The sequence below is a fragment of the Cyprinus carpio genome, unplaced genomic scaffold (assembly GCF_018340385.1).
Source record: "Cyprinus carpio isolate SPL01 unplaced genomic scaffold, ASM1834038v1 S000006628, whole genome shotgun sequence".
NCBI classification, from domain to species: Eukaryota; Metazoa; Chordata; class Actinopteri; order Cypriniformes; family Cyprinidae; genus Cyprinus; species Cyprinus carpio.
The window spans coordinates 994736-1014202 of NW_024879260.1; the positions used below are offsets into that span (position 1 = coordinate 994736).

The window sequence follows — 19467 nt, forward strand, 5'->3', positions numbered from 1 at the left end:
TTTGTTGTTAGAAACTTAGACAAGCGCACGCATTCACAATTTAAAAGGTGATGTGAAAAGTTCGCTGAAAAACATCGCACAGGTGGAGTTTTTTATTACCTGCACAGTTGATAAGTTAACCAACAGTTGCCCAAGAACTGGAAAAAAAATACCCCTAAATGTTTAACTTACACTTACACACACACACTCAGCACACAGGGACGTTTCTTTTCCCTTAGCTATCTAAATTGGAACATTCCATAGGCTTAATGGTTTTTTTATTACTGGTACAATCGCTGTATATTCTATCACCTAACCTAAACCTACCCCTTACAATTAAAAAACTTAATTTCTGCCTTTTTATAATTAAAAAAAACTTTGTTTACTTCGCATTTCGTATTACCATTGTTGTGTACAAATGGGCGGGGCGTCTTGTGGTATCAAGAGGCGGTTTTGGTAGATATTTTGGTCCATGACATTTGGGTACAAATTTGACCCCCAAAGTACGTGATATGATTTAAGTAGGTACACACACCACACACGACACACACACACACACACACCACACACCCCACACACACACACACACAATTTTCTTCCTGATATGTGGATAGTGAAAATCTCCCGCTGGGAACACTGACCCCTAGTGGGATTAAGATGGCAATGCATGCAATGCAATTACACCGTGATATAGCAATATTATCAAGCTCCTAAGTTACTTCACATCTGGATATTAGTGTTATATAGAAAAATGTTTGGTATTTTGTATTTGCTTATCTACTCTATCTATCTATCTATCTATCTATCTATCTATCTATCTATCGTATCTATCTATCTATCTGTCTGTCTGTCTGTCTGTCTGTCGTGTCTGTCTGTCTCTGTCTATCTGTCATCCCGTCCATCCATCGTAACATAGTCTATAATAGTTAACGTTTAACAAAATTTATTCTAAAGATTTGGCAAAGAAATTATGAATGAGATTTTGATTTATTTATTTTATTTTGTATTTGTTTTTATAATCATATAATTGTGAAAAGCACTAATACAGTTAATTTAAATTTGAAGTAAAAATTTTCTCCTCAGTCTATGCATCAAATATTAGTTTAAAAGCAGACAGAATAAATCACTGTCAGCTTACTAGAAACCAAAACATTTACAAGTATTGTTTTGATCACTTCTTTTGACTTGAGTAGAATGTAAAATATAAAGCAATTATTTTAACAAAAAATGTTTTTATTTTAAGAGGGGATTTCCAAAAAAAAAAAAAAAAAAGTTAGAAAATTCCCGGTAACACTTTAGAATAGGGGACACATATTCACTAGTAATTAACTCCTAATTTGCTGCTTATTAATTTGTTATACATGATTACTTTTTGATGTCTATAGCTATACAATTCGTGATTAATATAATCTTGGAAGCCACTTTTCTCCACTAGGGGGAGTCACAGAACTGTAAAAGAGTTTTAATATTCCTACAACATAGAACACCAAGTTTTCCATCAGCAAAGTCACTGGGGTTTTCTTCAATTGCTGTGCACAGGTTCAGTATGTATATATTATAATTCTGTATATTATCTAATTTAATCCCACCATTATGTGGGATTATATTAGACTATTTGCATGCTGGAATGATTATGCTACAATTGCTACAAACACTTCTCACAGAGGACTAAAGTGTTTTTCAGAATGGAGGCCCTGTTGTTGTGTCCACTCATTAGAAAAGAAAATTCTTTGTGAAAATTTGAAGTTTCACTGTCAAAACTAGCCTAGCATTGTAATAACATACTCAAGCATATCAGTGGGAGGTCAGTGTGCTTATAGTTACTCAGAACACAGCCGTAGTTCACGTGAATAAAAGTGTATTTGTTAAATGTTTTAAACAGAGAGCGGGCTGGAATGTGTAAAGTGTAATACAATCTGTGATGGAGTGTCATATGGAGCTGCTTTAGATGAGGTGAGGCTCTTCTTGGCTGAGAAAGGCTGTTTTCACCCCTGCTGGAGGAAGTGTGGGAAAAATTCTTCTTCTTGCAGGACAACAAGAGCAGCGCGGTTTTGGGTTTCAGTCTTTCTTTTGTGTGGATTGCTGGCTCGCTCTCTCTCGGTGCTCATAACCGTGTGTGCTCTTGGCTGGTGGGCTTGCATTAATGATATGCTATATGTAATGGGGGCACAGCGGATGTGAATGTTAATCCGTCTTTGGGGAATGTTGTATGTGCAAGAGACCTGGAGTTTTTTAAGCAGAATGTGTGGTTAGGAATGCATTGTGTGCCTGCAGGAGAGACATGCATAAATATGCGTTTGCACAAGTTTATTTGTTTTTGTCTTCTAGGAATGTACAAAATGCCCACTAGTGAGATGTGAACAGTGTTAAATGAATTAAATAAAAAATTATAATGCATATATATTTATTCATTTTTTTTTCTAAATAGTTCCTTTTAATTTTTAAGTTTACAAAGTTTCCAAAACTTCAACTAAAATTAAATATACATAAAAAATAAAAAAAAATTCCCATCAATAAATATGAAAACTATATAGACATGACCCTGGACCACAAAACCAGTTTTTAAAGTTGGCACGGTATTATATTGTGTAGCAATAATCAACAATACATTGGATGGGTCAAAATTATGAATATTTCTTTTATGCCAAAAATCATTAAGAAATTTAGTAAAGATCATGTTCCATTGAAGATATTTTGTAAATTTCCTACCGTAAATATATCAGAACTTAATTTTTGATTAGTAATATGCAATGCTAAGGACTTCATTTGGACAAATTTAAAGGAGATTTTCTCAATATTTTTTTGCACCTTCAGATTCCAAATCATATAGTTGTATCTCAGCCAAATAGGTTTTATCCTAACAAACCATGCCTCAATGGAAAGTTTATTTATTCAGCTTTCAGTAATGTGTATATATATCCCAGTTTTTTTTTTTAAATGCCCCTTATGACTGGTTTTGTGGGTCGATGGTCACATATTAAAAAAACAGTAATACAAGATAACAGCACACAAAATTACTAAAAAAGGAAACAGATTAAAGTAAAAACTGAAAATATGAAATATAAAAATTGATACTACAATAGTATATAAATAAAATTTAAATAACACTGTCAAAGTGAGAAATTACATGTTTGGCCTACATTACCTCATGATTTCTTTATTATAGGCCCTTCCCATTCAAGACGATCTCTTCCTTTCCTTTTTCGCAGACACCTGCACATATATGGGCATTGCATATATGAACGTGGTTGAGTTCCGTCTCGCCATTCGTTTAGCTCCCCCTTCACAAGCACGTTACTTGACTCACACTCTCCCCACGTCCTCCGCACACGAGATAACTCACTCGACATTCCGCGACCGGCCCGAAGCGCAGAGAGGCATGGCCTGACAGGAAGTGATGTTACTTGGCTTTGTAGACTGGTCTTTTTGATCATGTGTGTAGTAGTGCGCCCCACAGGGAAAACGAGGAAGGTGCTTCATTTAAGATTTGTTGTTCTCTCTGTCTGTTAGTGCGGGTGCTGACCACAGATAACTTTGAAGTTGCTTGTTAACAGAATATGAAGTTCCTTGTTCCTGTGTGTGTGTGTGAGGGTTATGTTTTTGCCTACACTGTGGAGACAAAACGTACCACAAGAATAACAAAACCTGAAATCGGCTGCACTGTGAGGATGATCCAGTAGTACCAGAAAGAAAAAAGTTGAATAAATGTACAAAATAGTTATTTAAATTCATTGTGAATTGCGGTTTGCCATACAAATATGCCCCACTCTCTATATGTATGGGAATATACTGGAAAATATAATGCAATATATTAAATGATACATATATGGAAAACTATAGGCCTATTGCTCATATTTTTTTAATATTGCAATATATTCATGTCCATGTGTGGCTATATATTGATACATATAAAAAATACAAACACACACCACACACACACCACACACCACACACACATATATATATATATATATATATATATATATTATATATATATATATATATATATATATAAATAACTCCACTGTATTTTTACATGAATAGCTTTAATGAAAAAATTCAGTTTCTTAAGAATTCTCTCACTTGTTTGCATAGATGAACTTGTTTGTATAGTTCTCACACATTTGATTGATGAAAATGTGTGTGATGGTATATAGGAAAAAAGTGTTCACTGAAAATAAATATTAAATGTTTTGGATTTTTGGACAATTCGATGGCAACATGGTGGGTGGAAAATGAGAATTTAACATTAACAACTTAACTGATAGCACCCCTTGCGGCTCCCCTGCAAACAGCGGAAAAGGAATGTTGTTTAAGAGGAAGTACAAGACAAACAATTTTGCACATTCACACATTTAGAGTAAAAATATGCATTAAAGTTTAATTTTGACTTAAATTGAAAATCTAAAAGTGCAAAACATTTACTTTCGGAGTTAGGCTAAGGGAATAGAAAATATCACAAGCTCAGTATTAAAACAATAGAAGCATTGTACAGGACTGAGAAACAAATGTGTCTAATTGTCTGTTGGTTTATGCCACTATTGAATAATCTTGCCAAGCTGCATCTTGTTACTTGTAGAGCAGGTTCCTGCTCATGCCTTCATTTATAGAAAAAAGGGAGAAACCCTATTAGGAGAGCCAGTGAAAACAAGGGAACAGAGTATTACAGTTAATAGAGACACATGACTTACCTGTGTGTCTGCTGCCTGGATCAGTCATATCTGCACATAATAGCTTTGTTTTAAAACCTGGTGAGCTGCCTAGGCAGCATTTTAAGGCATCATATGCATTCCTTACGTTAGGCTGGTCCAAACAGATTATAATAATTGTGTTGATTTAAATATGTTGCAAGTCAATGTTACATTTTAGGCTGCATCTGAAAGCTTAGGTAGCTGATTTGCTGCCTCGCTGCCATATGAGGCAATGACTTTGCAGGCAGCGCTTTTGCACGAAGGCACATCATGAAACTGATTTCGGACAGACTTCTGAGGCAGCGTAACGGTTTAATGACCTACAGCAAAATAGAATGAGTTTAATTAATAAAAAAATGAATACTCAATAAATATAATACTGATTTCTCGCTAGAACTAACATCAAAAGTGCAAAAAGTTAGTCAGAAATATACATTTACACACAAACTGAACACCAAACACAACTTTCAGATGCCATCTTTTTATTTATTTATTTATTGTTTTGCTCAACCGTTACGGAATGGAATGCACAGGATTGTGGGATATCAAAGGCAGCAAAGGATACATTTATGCTGCCTTCAAAATACAATAAGACGAAAGTACCTCCAGAGACAGGAAGTAAAGCAGAATTTGGATTCAAACGTGCCTTTATGCCTTCCTGCCTTAGAATGCTTCCTCCGAAGGCAGGATTTTAGAGATTTCAGATGCAGCCTTAGACTTAGTGGAGAAGGCAGTTCCAGATAGAATTATGTTTGTGTGTGTGTATATATATATATATATATATATATATATATATATATATATATATATATATATATATATATATATATATATGATTTACTAATTTGTTCCCTCGTTTTAGTTAAATTGTGGCCATGTTGCACTAATTATGTTCCTTGTACATATACTATGTGCACCTATAGACTAAACAGCATAATATGTGCAAGACATCACCATTTTTACTAATTTATGTAACGATAAGTGTTGTTTGGTGGTAATAGTATCGTTTTCAAAAACATGAACTTTGAAACTCGTTTTCTGGCCTCCAAAATGTCATTGTCAAGTAAATGAACTGCCAAAATACATAAGATGTATATTTAAAAGTAATTAAATAAAACTTACTACCAAGAAAATACAACAAAAAGTTGACTAAAACAGGTCATTACATAGCTTGCCGCATATTTGCAGTGGTTTGTTTTGGAAGCCAGCCGCCCTCTGGAGACAATCTTAGGCTGCTCACAAAATTTTTGAAGAGAGTTTTTAAAGAGCTGTTTAATACAGAGAGATATGAACATACACGATACAACTGAGACACTTGAACCAGAGCTTATTCGTTCACAGATCTCCCTCATGGCTGAATCTGTCGGAGCTCTGATAAGAGTGTCTGAATCCTGTGTTGTTTAGTACCTTCAGCAGCTTTCTCCTCCGGGAAAAGGGCTAATTCAAATCTTACAGTCACTAATTGACTAGCAGGAGACAGGAAGTGCTCTTTACGAGTGTATTGTTGTCCACACTCAGAGTCAAAATCAGGGCTTGGATGTCCACTGCAGGTCCTCTGTAGAAGCGTGTGGTAAGATTATCTAAGGAGTATCAGAGCGCTGTGTGTGGGTTACCTGGTCCTTGTCACACTGGCCTATTTCACCTTTAACTGGGTCATCTCAGATCACATTCCTGGAACTCAGGCTTTCTTTCTCACACTGACAATGCATATCATTCTTGGGATCCAGTCCAGACATGCGCGTTAGCCATTATTGTGTATTTCATTTGCCTGTTAATATGATGCAGAATGTTAAATTTTTATCTCAGCTGTACCTATACTCTATACACTTTATTGAAATTTGTATGCATCATCTTCCATTTATCAGAAAATCTCCAGACTGGTATGGGGCTGTAGAGACATTATTATTATGTATTCCAACATGTGTCTCAATGGCAAAATGTGTGCTCATGAGTGGTTTTTTTGTCTTCTCTAAAAAAGCTGAAGCTGAAGTTTGCACAGTTTCCAATAAAACACTTTTTTAAATCCCAGATTTATGTGCAATTATAAGTAATCTAAATTTAGGTAAAAAAAACAAAAAACTTTCCTCTCTTTATTTGTGGCAGTTTAGTGTTACTTTTTAGCAGACTTGACTTATCTGAATGATTTGATATATGATTTTCATCTGAGGGACAATAAAAAAGAATAGTGGTCGACCAATATAGAATTTTTTTTTATGGCCAGTGCTGATAATGAGAGCTGGCTGATGCTAATACACAGACAATATAAATGATCTCACACAGATTACATTTGAAGATACTAAACAACGTATGCTGCAATAAAATGCATATTTATTTTACATAATATTTACTAAATTATGAAGAATTTGAAAATAAATTAACGTAATAATGATTTGAAAAATTACCAAATGTATACTTTAGTTAGCAACTTATTAATTCTATTCCTATTATAGTATTTTTTATTTTACAATTGCACACTTCATAGAATCTAACAGCTGAAAGTTTGCAAGGGATTCAATATTGATTCACATGCATATTTGCTGAATGCCAACAGCATATGAGAAAATATGAGTGTTTCCCTTTCTATTACTAATTAGACAGAACAAAGACAGTAAACTAAGACTGTGAGTGTCTGTGCATCAGGTGGTTAGGTTCTCAATGCTGTTAAAATAAAAGTCTTGCTTATGTCACTTATCAGTTGATGCAGGTATACAGTATATGTGTATGTAATCTGGAATCATTTCCATCAACCTTGCCTTCAGCAGGACATGAGCCGATATATTCAGTGATGATCACAGGTCAGTGGCACGTGACCAAACCCTCTGTGGCCTCACAGGAAAAATCTCCACATGCCTGAAATTCTGCTTGCAGTCTGCCTTTCATGGTGCTTTATTGTCCTCTCTCTTTTTTTTTTTTTTTTTTTTTTTTTTTTTTTTGAGGTTTGAGGTTCATTTGAAGTCATGTCTCTTGGCAGACAGAGGAAAAGGAAATATATTTGTCTGGCCATAAATAAGTAGAGTTTAATTGCAGCGGCAGTGGCTGTCGGTGGCCAGAGATTATTAATGTGTTGGAAAGTAGAGGGAGGCAGCTTTGTCAGTTTACCACTGGCTCACCCCCACAGTTTAATGAGTGCTAATATTCCAGTTTCAATATAAGATAAACTCTCTCTCTCTCTTTTTTTGGTTTAATTATTTCTTATTTGCATACTTAAAGAATATTACATTGGTATTTTTTTGCAATCAAGGATTAATTCAGTCGAATGTAACAATAAAAATAAAATTCTAAATAAAACTGAAACAGCAGTATATCTCACTACACTGTGATTATCAAATGAAAAACTATTATTTAATTGAAGAATTATATAACTCAAATAATACTGATGTTCATCACTTTGTTTTTACAGTATGATACAGGCCAGGTTCACTCTTCACACTCGCTGTCCCTAGTTAGAGAAATGAGTGACCAGCCTTTACTGGAACAGGGGAATAGAAATGAATTCAAACTGGATTCTAAATAATGAAAGGGGGAAAAAAACAGCTAGAAGCACTCTTTGGCTTTTGCACATACATTTAAAAGGACAATTCTGCATTTTTACACGTTTTGAGCAATTTTGGTATGCTAGAAATATTTGTATTGTATCACTTTATATAATGCAAATGGTTAGCTTAACTGTACTTGAACCTCTTTAAATGATGAGTCTTTTGAAGTAGTGTCTGTGCATGTGGGTGTAATGTGCTGTTGCATGTGCAGTTGTGTATGTTTAGTCTGTGTGCATCACAGGCAGTTTAGACACTGTGTTTCCTGTAGGATAAACCTCGTCTCCCAACATGCACATCAAATCAGACATTCAGACACAGACCTCTGGCAATTACTAGGTTTCAAACACAAGGATAATAGCTCTTCATTTAAAAAAGAAGCAAAGCTTATGAACAACTTACAGTTGACATAGTTCAGATGCTCGTGTTATTTGTGTGCTTGCAATGTATTGTCTTACCATGTATATATTTGTGTCCCTCTTTGCTGGATGAGTACACAAAACATTTCTTAGAACTTAGAACTGCCTCAGTGTTTATATGAATCTTATCTGCCATGGAAACCCTTATCTTATCAGCCTTATTAATATTTATGAGTGCACATGATGTAAAGTCTCAGAGCAGGTGAGTGGCACATATCTAATTCTAACACATCTCTAATTCTGCTTCATTCGAAATGCAGTTAAAGGAATATTCTGGGTACAAATTAGTGCAATTAAAAGCATTTGTGACAAAAAGTTAATAACCACAAAAAATAAATTCCAAAAGCAAAAATCTGGATTACTATGAAACACCACACATGACATGTAGATAAAAAATAGATATAAAATTAAGAATTTGCTCCCATGGATTTTATTAATTAATTGCCATGTTTTAGTAATTTTCCCCTTTTAGTTAAATCATGGTCATGGCGCACTAATTTGTTCCCTCATTTTAATTTAGTTAAATCATAGTAGCAAATTAAGTATTTATTGTGGCTGTGATCAGGATTATAATCCTTAACTGAAACACAAATATAACTAATTCGACATATTAAATGATGAATATTTTCACCTACTTCATCTTCTGTTCCACTCACTTCTACATCAAAAACTTAAACTAAAAAAGCTAAAACAGACTAAAAAAATTTAGTCGAATCTTGTATAGCTTAAACTGAAGTTGAAACTGGTTAAATTAATTTGATGAGGTTCAAAAATAAAAATTCTGTCATTGTTTACTAATCCTCATGTTGTCCTCCCAATAACTATCACAGTATTATACAAACAGTTGCCGGTTCCCAATAACTATCACAGTATATAACCGAATGTTGGTAACAGTTGATGGTACCCATTTACTACCATAGTATTTGTTTGCATACTATGGAAGTCAGTGGGTCCTTTTTAGCTTGAAATTAGTGGGTAACGTGTCAAGAAGGCATTCAAGTCCCTATTTAAACATTTTAAAATAGAGAAGTGTTTATCATATCTTTAGTAATTTTTTTCCATACTATGGTTGTCAATGACAGAATAAAGAAACAGATTTGGAACAACTTGAGGATGAGTAAATGATGACCGAATTTTTATTTCTGGAATTACCTAAGATTAATTCATGTTTAGAAGAATTTTTCATTGGCAGTTTATGTTAACTAACGAATTAACTAATGTCAACTAATGAAGCCCTAATGTAAAGTGTGACTGAACAATAAAGAATCAAAACACTTTCAAACAATAACTAGGGCATGTTGTAGTCCAGATTAAAATGTACTAAGTTTGAAAATAAATAGCCTATTTAGTCTAAATATTTAAGTGTTTGCCGCAGTGATGAACACCACATTGACTACAAAAATCTGAATGGCTATTTAAATCATTTAAAGGGGTCATATGATGCTGCTAAAAAGAAGATTATTTTGTGTATTTGGTGTAATGAAATGTGTTTATGCGGTTTAAGGTTAAAAAAACACATTATTTTCCACATACTGTACATTATTGTTGCTCCTCTATGTGCCGCCTTAGGAAACACGTCAATTTTTACAAGGCTCATTGCTCTGAAAAGCGAGGTGTGCTCTGATTGGCCAGCTATCCAGTGCGTTGTGATTGGCCGAATGCATCAAGAGTGTGACGGAAATGTTACCCCTCTTAACATATTATGATGCCTTGTCCGGCTGGAGCGACGAGACATAAATATAAAACACATTATAAACGTGATATAAACATGATTTCTAGTCGTGTCTTCTTTTGGAAGACCAAACAAAGTAGTTTCGCTTTCTCAGCGAAACCACATCACACACCGCTGCCATCATACATCCACATTCTAGAAACAACATCTGACGGCTTGAATGAACAGAGGCAGACGGCTTGAGGTGGATTCTATGTAGGAGCGTACCTTGTGATGGTGGCAACCACATGTGACGACCCCGGGCTGGACTCCGCTTTGTCCACGGTGAAAGCCAATTCGGTGATCCACAGTGCAATGTTGATGTATTTCCTCAGCGACCAGCACGGATCAGCTTGAAGCGGATCAAAGCGGGTATCTTCCTCTTTTGGAAGGCCAAACAAAGTAGTTTTCGCTTTCACAGTGAAACACATGCCGTCTATACGACATGGCGGCGACGGCAACAACAATACTACTATGAGAATAAAAGGTATGCCTTCTTTCTTTTCCGTGAACATCTGGGCGGTGTTATGCAAATCTTCCCACATAGTGACATAGAGATGTGGGGGTGTGTTAGAACCAGCCGTTTCAGGGAGGCATGGACTTTTATAAAGAATATCTCTTTGGATTTGAGACTTTAGTCTTTGCAACTTTGCAGATCTTCTTTATTTACCAAGAACTTGTAACACTCCAAAGAGAAAGGACAATTTGAAATCACATTATATGACCCCTTTAAACACGTATCACAAACAGAAAGTATATGGATTTTCTATGGTAACTACAGCATAACTGCAGTTTATCATATCTTCAGTCTACCGCGATCTGCTGTCAGAGAGTGAATGTGCTTTCATTCAGAGCGTCTCTGACGTCCTCCGCCATGTGCTTCTCCTCCTTGCTTGTTTACATCAAAGTGCGCACGTGTCATTGATGCAGCATACAGCTGTGTTGTGCATTGTGATCAGCTGATGGTAGAAGTATTCTTAGAATGCATTGAAAATTCTGAATAATTTGTAATAATAAATAATTATTCTCTGTATTTTGAAGTGCTCACGATAACAATACTGTGCATGTTCATTATCGAGATATATCGCATTACCAAATACTGGCACATGTCTAGTGTCTTGTAGCTTTTGTTATTGACAAATAAATAAAAAAATGATTTATAATTCTGCATGGAATCTGAGAGCTGTTTGACCCTGCATAGACAGCAACGCAACTGAAATGTTCCCAAGTCCAGAAACGTAGCAAGGAGATCTGTAAAATAATTCATGTGAAATCAGTGGTACATCCGAAATTATATACGAAGCTACGAGAATACTTTTTGTGCGCAAAGAAGGAAAAAAAATGTATTTATTCAACAATTTGTCTCCTTCGCATCACCCTGGTGCCATTTTAAAGAAGATCTGCTGGACGTATGCTGTTCTGTGTCAGCTGGAAACAGCGTATTGGTGTGATGCAGCTGACACAGAACAGCATGCGTCCAATGGGTATATTCTCCAAAATGGCACCAGGGTGCCAAAATTGACAAATTGTTGAATGAATTAGTTTTTTTTCTTTCTTTTGCGAACGAAGGTCTTACGGGTTTGAAACAACATGAGGTGAGTAATTAATGACACAATTTTAATTTTTGGGTGAACTAACCCTTTAAGCCCCATTCACACTAGCAGCGACTAAATAATCTAAATTTAAATTAAATCCATACATACAAACAAAAATTAATGAGAAACAGAGCCTACAGAGCCAACAATCACATGAGCTCTACCGTCTTCTTTCATATTAGCTGTCGCTCCTGAAAGTCGCTCTTCATTTGCATAAAGTTGAAGGATTCTGAACTTTGCCGCGTCGCTGGACACGTCCCCCATCCGGTCGCCAATGGCCACTGTCGCACGTGACGCTGGAAATTGCCAGCTCTCCATTGAAATGAATGGGATTGTGTGGCTTTGCTGTTGCGTGTCACTTGTAGTGTGAACGGTGCTTTAGGTTATATTAGAGGTTTTGTCCATGAGATTGTAGAGTTGTGAAAGAATAATACTTGAGACCATCTGTGCCAGTTTGTGCTTTATAAACTATCACAGACTGATTGAAAAGGCTACTTGCATTATTTATGGTGGGATTTTTTCCCCAAGGTTTTCAGTTCTTCCTCACATCCTCCTTGGGAGGTTGGAACATGAAAAATGAACAAGAGAAGGGGGAGGGACCTTCCCATGAGCCGTCTGACTCTGTTCTGTCTCTCTAAGGGTCATATTAGCGCTGGCCCCCCACTAAGATTGCTCACAGTACACATTCCACCTACAGGTCAAGAGAACGGCCTCCAGACCACAGCAGGACCTGTGGTCGGTCACACACATTTAAAAACATACACTCACTCCTACCTTGTCCTGTCCTCCCACCAGAGCAAGGCGGACGACCCCATGTGCATGTGGCTCATGGAAAGAGATTGAGTAGTGAAGGACGAGTGAGAGTACAGAACAAGATCATTGTGTGACTAGATAGTTAGCATTTGATTTTAATGCACAGGGCTCTTATTTAAGCATTTGACCCTGCTACACTGCATTTTAACAGACTTGTCTCGTTCAGCATTTTCAGTTCAGTTATATTTCCATTTACTAACCGTAAGACACATCCTTTTTATTGACAAACGTTTCTCTGAAATGTCTTCATTGCTTTTCCTTTTTTAAACGGACATGTCATTGCTCAACGACACCACAAGCAGCTGCCCTCTTGTCCTTGGCCCTGCAGATGCTGTTTTTTTTTTCAGGTAGGCTTATCCTTTTCCACCTGTTCAGAGAAGTCTTTCAATTTCACTTCACTAGAAGTGCTGGCACTTCTAAGAATCAAGGGAGGAACTGAACTAACGCCCAGCTTCCAGTTAAGCATTAACTCTGAATTCTCTGCATTGAGGCCCCAGCTCAAGATTGCAGCCATGCAGAGGCCAGAGATTCACACAGAGTGTAGAACATTGCATGTGTCAGAAACAATAATATATCATTACTATACTATTTTGATAATTGATTAATCTATTTCTTTTTTTCTAAAATAAATCTGATATTGTGCAACAATTTGCAAACAGTTTGCAAATTTAAGTCTGTATGATATATGCTATACATTTTGTGTGCAACATCGTGTAAAACCCAATGATTAAAGTATACAAAGTATGCACGTGATAATTTACATAATAGTATAAGTAAAAGTGCATCTACAATGCAAGGTTATGTGCATTAGATTTTCTCATACAGTATGTAAGCTTACGTATGCAAGTGTTTGTTTGAGTGTGTGTTCTTTGAACTGCACTGAGGAGGTGACTAACTATGCAGGAATGTGTTCTTAGGTCAGGTGCTTTCTCATCAGCCGTTGAAGTGTTCGAGAATCCAGCTTGATTTCCCCGTCTTACCTCTTCCTACCCGCTGAGGTCAGCCTGAGCCTGAGCACTCACACACACACACATCTCTTCCTTGTACACACACTCTTTATCCTTTCTCTGTTTCTGGCCAGTAGGGACAGTGTGTAGTCATGTAGGCAAGAAATCTATGTTTGTGAGCACACATCATTGTTAAGTTATGCCACGATGAGGTCATCCTTATGTTTTTCTCTCTCTTTTCCCCTCCACAAAAACAAAAGAGGTCGTTTTCACCTGTATCAGGGACTTTCTTCACTGAGTCACATTGAAATATCTCAGAATTGCAGTACATGGTGATTTTGTTTGTTGTGCAAGTTTCCCACAGACATTTGTTGTTACTTCATGTTTCTTGTCTCATCACATTGAAATAGGAAACAGAGTACTCTACATGAATCACGTGAAAGGAAAAGTCTATTTTCAGTTCAAAACAGCAGAATTTGACAAAAAACTATTTTGCATCACTAAATATAACTGTCAGTTGTTTAATATTTCTGTTGCAAAATGTGGCAAATATTAAACGTTTAGCTACCTCTTATCTCATACTCTATTACTATAAAAAACATATTAAAAAGTGTATCACATATTTAGTATATACAGTATATACAGATATTTATTATATATATTTTAACCACTGAGACCACCCTAATAATCTGACCTTTTAAACTTTTTGTCATTCTAACAACACAGGAAAGCAGTTTTAATGGAGTGCAGCAAAACTGCATCAAGAATATCAAATAATGAGGGGGCAATTTTGCCAATTTATATTATTGAGGAACTGTCCCTTTCAATGTCTATTGCTACAGCTCTAGTAGAGGCATGTTTCAGTACTGACTCTCATCTCCTTGTGTGCACATGCACTAATGCTTAAACAGTGCAGATAATACATATTTGTTAGTGCATATGAAGGAGATTGAACTTTACTGTGGTTATTTTTGTACGGAAAGTTTGGTTGTGTCAGATAATGTGGAAGTCATAACCAGAAGAAAATATATTGCTCAGAAGTCAAGAGATATATCGCAGCACTCAGTGGTAAGAATGGCCCGGGCCAAGCGTGTGATTGTTTAGGACCAGTTTGCAGAATTTTCATTTTGTCAGGGCAGTGTTGTATTGTCATTGCATTCAGTGGTCATGTGCCTTGCAAACTTAAATATTTAGTCATTTGTGATATATTGAATATTGTTGCTGTGTATTCTGCTGATTTGAATGTCAGAAAAGTGACATCATCTAGCTGACTCACACGGATGAGGCAAGATTGACAATAGTAATGGAAGCTTAATTTAGACTGAAACAAATCACCATATACCATTGCTTTCCAAAAGTGTGCTGTAATATGAATTTATAGCTTGCATTTTCACTTTTTCCAATTGTTTTACAGTTAAAATATGTATGTATGTATGTTTGTATGTGGTGGGGCCAGTTGAAATATTAAGCACAGTGGAAGAAAATCCTTATTGTTAAGCCATGCATAATGACATTCTCAATTTGTCCTTTAGAGAAATAAAAAATTGAAAATTACAGATAACAGTACAATTGCAAAGCTGTAAAAAAACAATACTCTATAGCATAGTTCACTCAGATCATTTAGTCTTAGAAGAAATCATTGAGAAATGTTAGAATATCAGACTTTTGACCGCAGATTTTATTACAGTATCTTGGCAACTATGAACAGAGTTTGTTATACTGTTGAATTTTCATAAACTCTAGAGGACACATGTGAGATCATTATGGTTGTTTACCATAGGAGGCTTGCAAAATTCCTTATTTGCCCCCCAGATAATGTCATTGTTGTCTAGAAGTACTGATTGAGAGACTGAAGATACTAAACATTTGTGATTTTTATTTTTCTTTCCTTACGGGTGTGTAAAAGAATGTCGCCATCTTAAAGATAACAAGAGCATATAACCTCACAGTGTACATGTGACACCATGTTTAAGAGATAAGAATGTACTCTTCTACTGTAAAAAAATAGCCTATGTGTGTGTGTGGAGCTGCACCTCACATTCCTGCCTCATGCCATCACTGTCCTTTTTCTGCAGTATGTCTCATGCCTGCTGTCAATTCCACTGAAATATCTCATAATCTCATCTGCAATGTTTACTTGTCATAACAGTTCTTAAGAAACAGCAAATAGTTGTAGGAATATTTTTGTGCATATGGATGGGTTGATTAAAATAGATCAAAGTAGAGGTAAGTAATGGTGATTTTAGGAGATTTAAATATAACTTTGCTATAGTATGTCAGTAATGTCTTTCATCTTTGATGTTCTTGGCACATTGGAGAGTAAACATAGATTTACATGGAAATGTGACGTCATTGTCATGAATGTAAGCTGTTATCTTAACACAACGGAGATGGTTTTTAAATGGAAAGAAGGTAAAAGGTGACTAAACAACCTGGCCATGCATCCTTGATGGGTCAGTTTCAGGAACACACCCAAAGCTTTACTGTACTCACATCTACAGCAATTCCTTGAATCTGTGCTGATTTCGCTTGCGTTGTGAGCTATTGTGCTTTTGTACGTACGCAAACATTGCCTGCGCACTCAAACAAATTCTTGCTTTGCTCTTTTACTGTGACTGTTTGTGGAGAGATTTAGGTGTTTGCATAGAGATACAGAGAGTAAATAAAGTTTACATGCAAAGCCGTTTGGCAGCATATGCACTTTTGCATCTAACTGGCCCTCGAGCATTTGATGTTTTAAAACACTTCAAGGCACATTCATAGAAAGTATCACTAACATTGTGTTAGATTACAGCAAGTGGCATTTATTTTACAGAAGGACATGAATAACTTGGTAGCAAATTTGTCCTGATATGATAAAAAAAAAGAAGAAAAAAAACATTAAAAGTATAAAATTCTTGAAAATTCTTTTGAAGCAGATTTTTAAATATTTGACAATTTTTGTGATGTCATGTGATGCAACCAACGTTCAGAAAAAAATGTAGAGTAACGTTAGCACTTGTTGTTTGTCATTTCTCCAATCACAAATGGAGACATGGTTTTATGTTTACACGGCGCGATGCAACATAACACGTAAAAACACAGTATAAATCATTATAATCAGTAATTATGTCCCCACTGGATGCAACAAATGCTTAGTTTGTAATGGGTTTTATTGGTTAGCATCACAGTATGGAGAGGGGCAATCAGAGCCCACCTCGCATTTCAGGCGACGAGTTTTGTAAAAATCGACATGTTTCAGAAAGGCAGGGCATAGAGGAAAAACAATAATGTACAGTTACAGTATGTGGAAAATAATGTGATTTTGAACCTTAAACTGCATGAAAACATTTCATTACACCGAATACACAAAATAATGTTCTTTTTAGCAACATCATATGACCACTTTAAAAATAATGATTGATGAAGATACTCTTCCATGTGTAAGTTTCTAGGAAAAAAACATTCATTTTTACTTGCTGGTTACACCATATGACATTTTAGGGTCAATATACCATTTTCAAGAAAATATATATATTTTTTGAATCCAATATAAATACAAATAGTTGTCATTGGCTCAGTTGCAAGAACAGCTCAAAACTTATTTTGCAGATTTAGTTTGATTTATCTCGTGCAATTGCATTTATACATACTAAATGTGGCTTATGTGTCTAAATACTATTTGAGGTCACAGTATGTGTTAATGTGAGGAACCGTGAGTTTGAAACTAGATTCTTGTGAGATGAGCTCAGTCTGGCCTGGACCCTAGACTTGGAATGGATTCGTTGGCAGGACCTACATGTGATTGCTTGAGCAGCACAAAAATAGACTAACCCAGAGCTCAGGGCTGCAGGAAGTGGTGTGTTAAGGGGAAAAAATGGGATTGAGCTCTTGTCAGCATCAGCCCCTCCTCTGTTGACTCTGGGGAGGGTGCTGTGGCCAAACCGCTCCGCTCGAGCGTAAGATACACGCTCTTCCTGTTGTAGCTTTCCTGCGTGCAGGCTTGCCGGGGAGTCTCTGTTATTCTGTCCCTCACATTTACTCCGCTGAGAAATGATGACATCCCCCCCTGCTTACTTTGAGCACTGCACGACTGACAGACGTCAGAGTTGTGTACTGTTGCGAAGCAGGAAACGCAGAGTTGAGCAGCTTAACATGAAATACTCCAGATACTCAATGGCTCTTCCAGTCTTTACACAACTATCTAGCATGTTCCAGTAAATGACAGTAGTGATGTGGTTTTGTTTTGAAGCTTGAATTAAAGGGATAGTTGACCAAAATATTAAATTCTGTCATCATTTACTTACTCTCTTGTCACTCCAGACCTTTCTTCCATGCAACACAAAATTCTTTGCTCTTTCCATACATTCAAAGTGAACTGATACAGGATCTGTTGAGCTGAAAAATTAGTCTTATTAAATAAAGAGTAACATGAAGTTTCCTATGTTACAAAAGTAGTCCATACAATATGTGTATTCTACATCTTCTAAGTCATATTACAGCTTTGTGTGACTAAATGTATGGTCACATTTACCATTGTTGTGGAAATGTTCGCGGTCAAAATCTAGTAATTTGAATAAGAATCCAAACTATTGCTTGAAGGTGAAAAATTTACCCCTGTAGGTTCCGCATTGGGTTTGAGTTTCAGATTTCATGCAGATTCACCTCATTGACCAACAGAATGCTGCTTGCTTGGTTTGAAAGTGACTTTTGTGGTTTGAAAGCTGTGCTTCGTACACTAATGACTACAGACAATGAACCACTTTTGGCTGCAAAATTTTTGCCAAAATTTTGATAATGTGACTGCATCTTAATGCTGCATTGATGCCATGTTGTAATTACCACTATTATGTTCTGCTCTGAGATGTTAATGTCCTTGGAAGTGGAATTATTCCTTTTGATGGCATAAAACTATTAACACCAAAATGAATCTGAGTAATAAAAAGACAATCCAAAATACACCAGGTTGATATGAAAATATGTTTTGAATAAACTCATAGTTTATAGTGAGACATTAGAAAGCCTATCAATTAAGCTATATTGCTATATTAAGCTGTATTGTATGTTGTTTATTTTCAGATTATCCTTGATTATCCTGCATTGTACCGTGGGCTTGTGGTACAATGCAGAGCTCTCAGAAAATTTTGAGTTTACAAATTACAATACAAATCTCGTAATTATGGTCATTCTGACATGCTTGCACTTTAAAAGAACAAATCAAGTTTTTCAATGAAGATCTTCACCTGTTTGAGCTGTAGCATTTACACCTGTGCATATTCTAATGCATATTCATGCCTTAAAACCATGTCATGTGACTGATCTTGAAATGGTGAATTTTACTGTTTTTAAAGAGCCAATGTGGATAAGTATTTTTTTTTTTAATTGAAGTTTTCTATGAAGTGATTTTTATATAGGTTTGCATTTTTTTCATACTTGCATACATTATTGAGTGTTGTTTCTCAGCAGTGGTGTACTTGGCTGGAATTCATAGATTCTTCTACTTCCATAAGATAAATGTAGACCTCACAAGCAGAGTTCACCAGTGAAACATTTTCCCACCAGGTCAATGAGTATTTGAGATTTTGAGGAACTGGAAAGCTTTTATGTAGTACTGTCATTTCTGGTAACCTTGATGCAATCCTTCTTGTATTTTTAATACTAAAAGCACACATGCAACCACAGCTTCCTTATTGTCTGCATGCAGAGATCACTGAATATTATGATCCGCTTTGATAGCATGAACCGTGAAATGACTTTGAAAAATGAAAGTGTCTGTTGTGCATCGTTTAAGAACAAACAG

The 19467-nt window shown here is 35.9% G+C and overlaps 1 protein-coding gene across 2 annotated transcripts in view; it reads left to right on the forward strand.

Annotated features, from left to right (window-relative positions):
- The window catches only part of LOC109092369 (guanine nucleotide-binding protein G(I)/G(S)/G(O) subunit gamma-12-like), a 51648-nt gene that overhangs the window by 14426 nt on the left and 17755 nt on the right, over positions 1-19467 (forward strand). Inside the window, exon 2 of one of the 2 annotated variants that reach the window (XM_019106145.2) lies at positions 13659-13739. The exons of the other annotated variant lie outside the window; for it this stretch is intronic. The gene's annotated coding sequence lies outside the window, so the exon portion shown is untranslated. The remainder of the gene's footprint in view (positions 1-13658; positions 13740-19467) is intronic. 2 annotated transcript variants of the gene reach the window in all.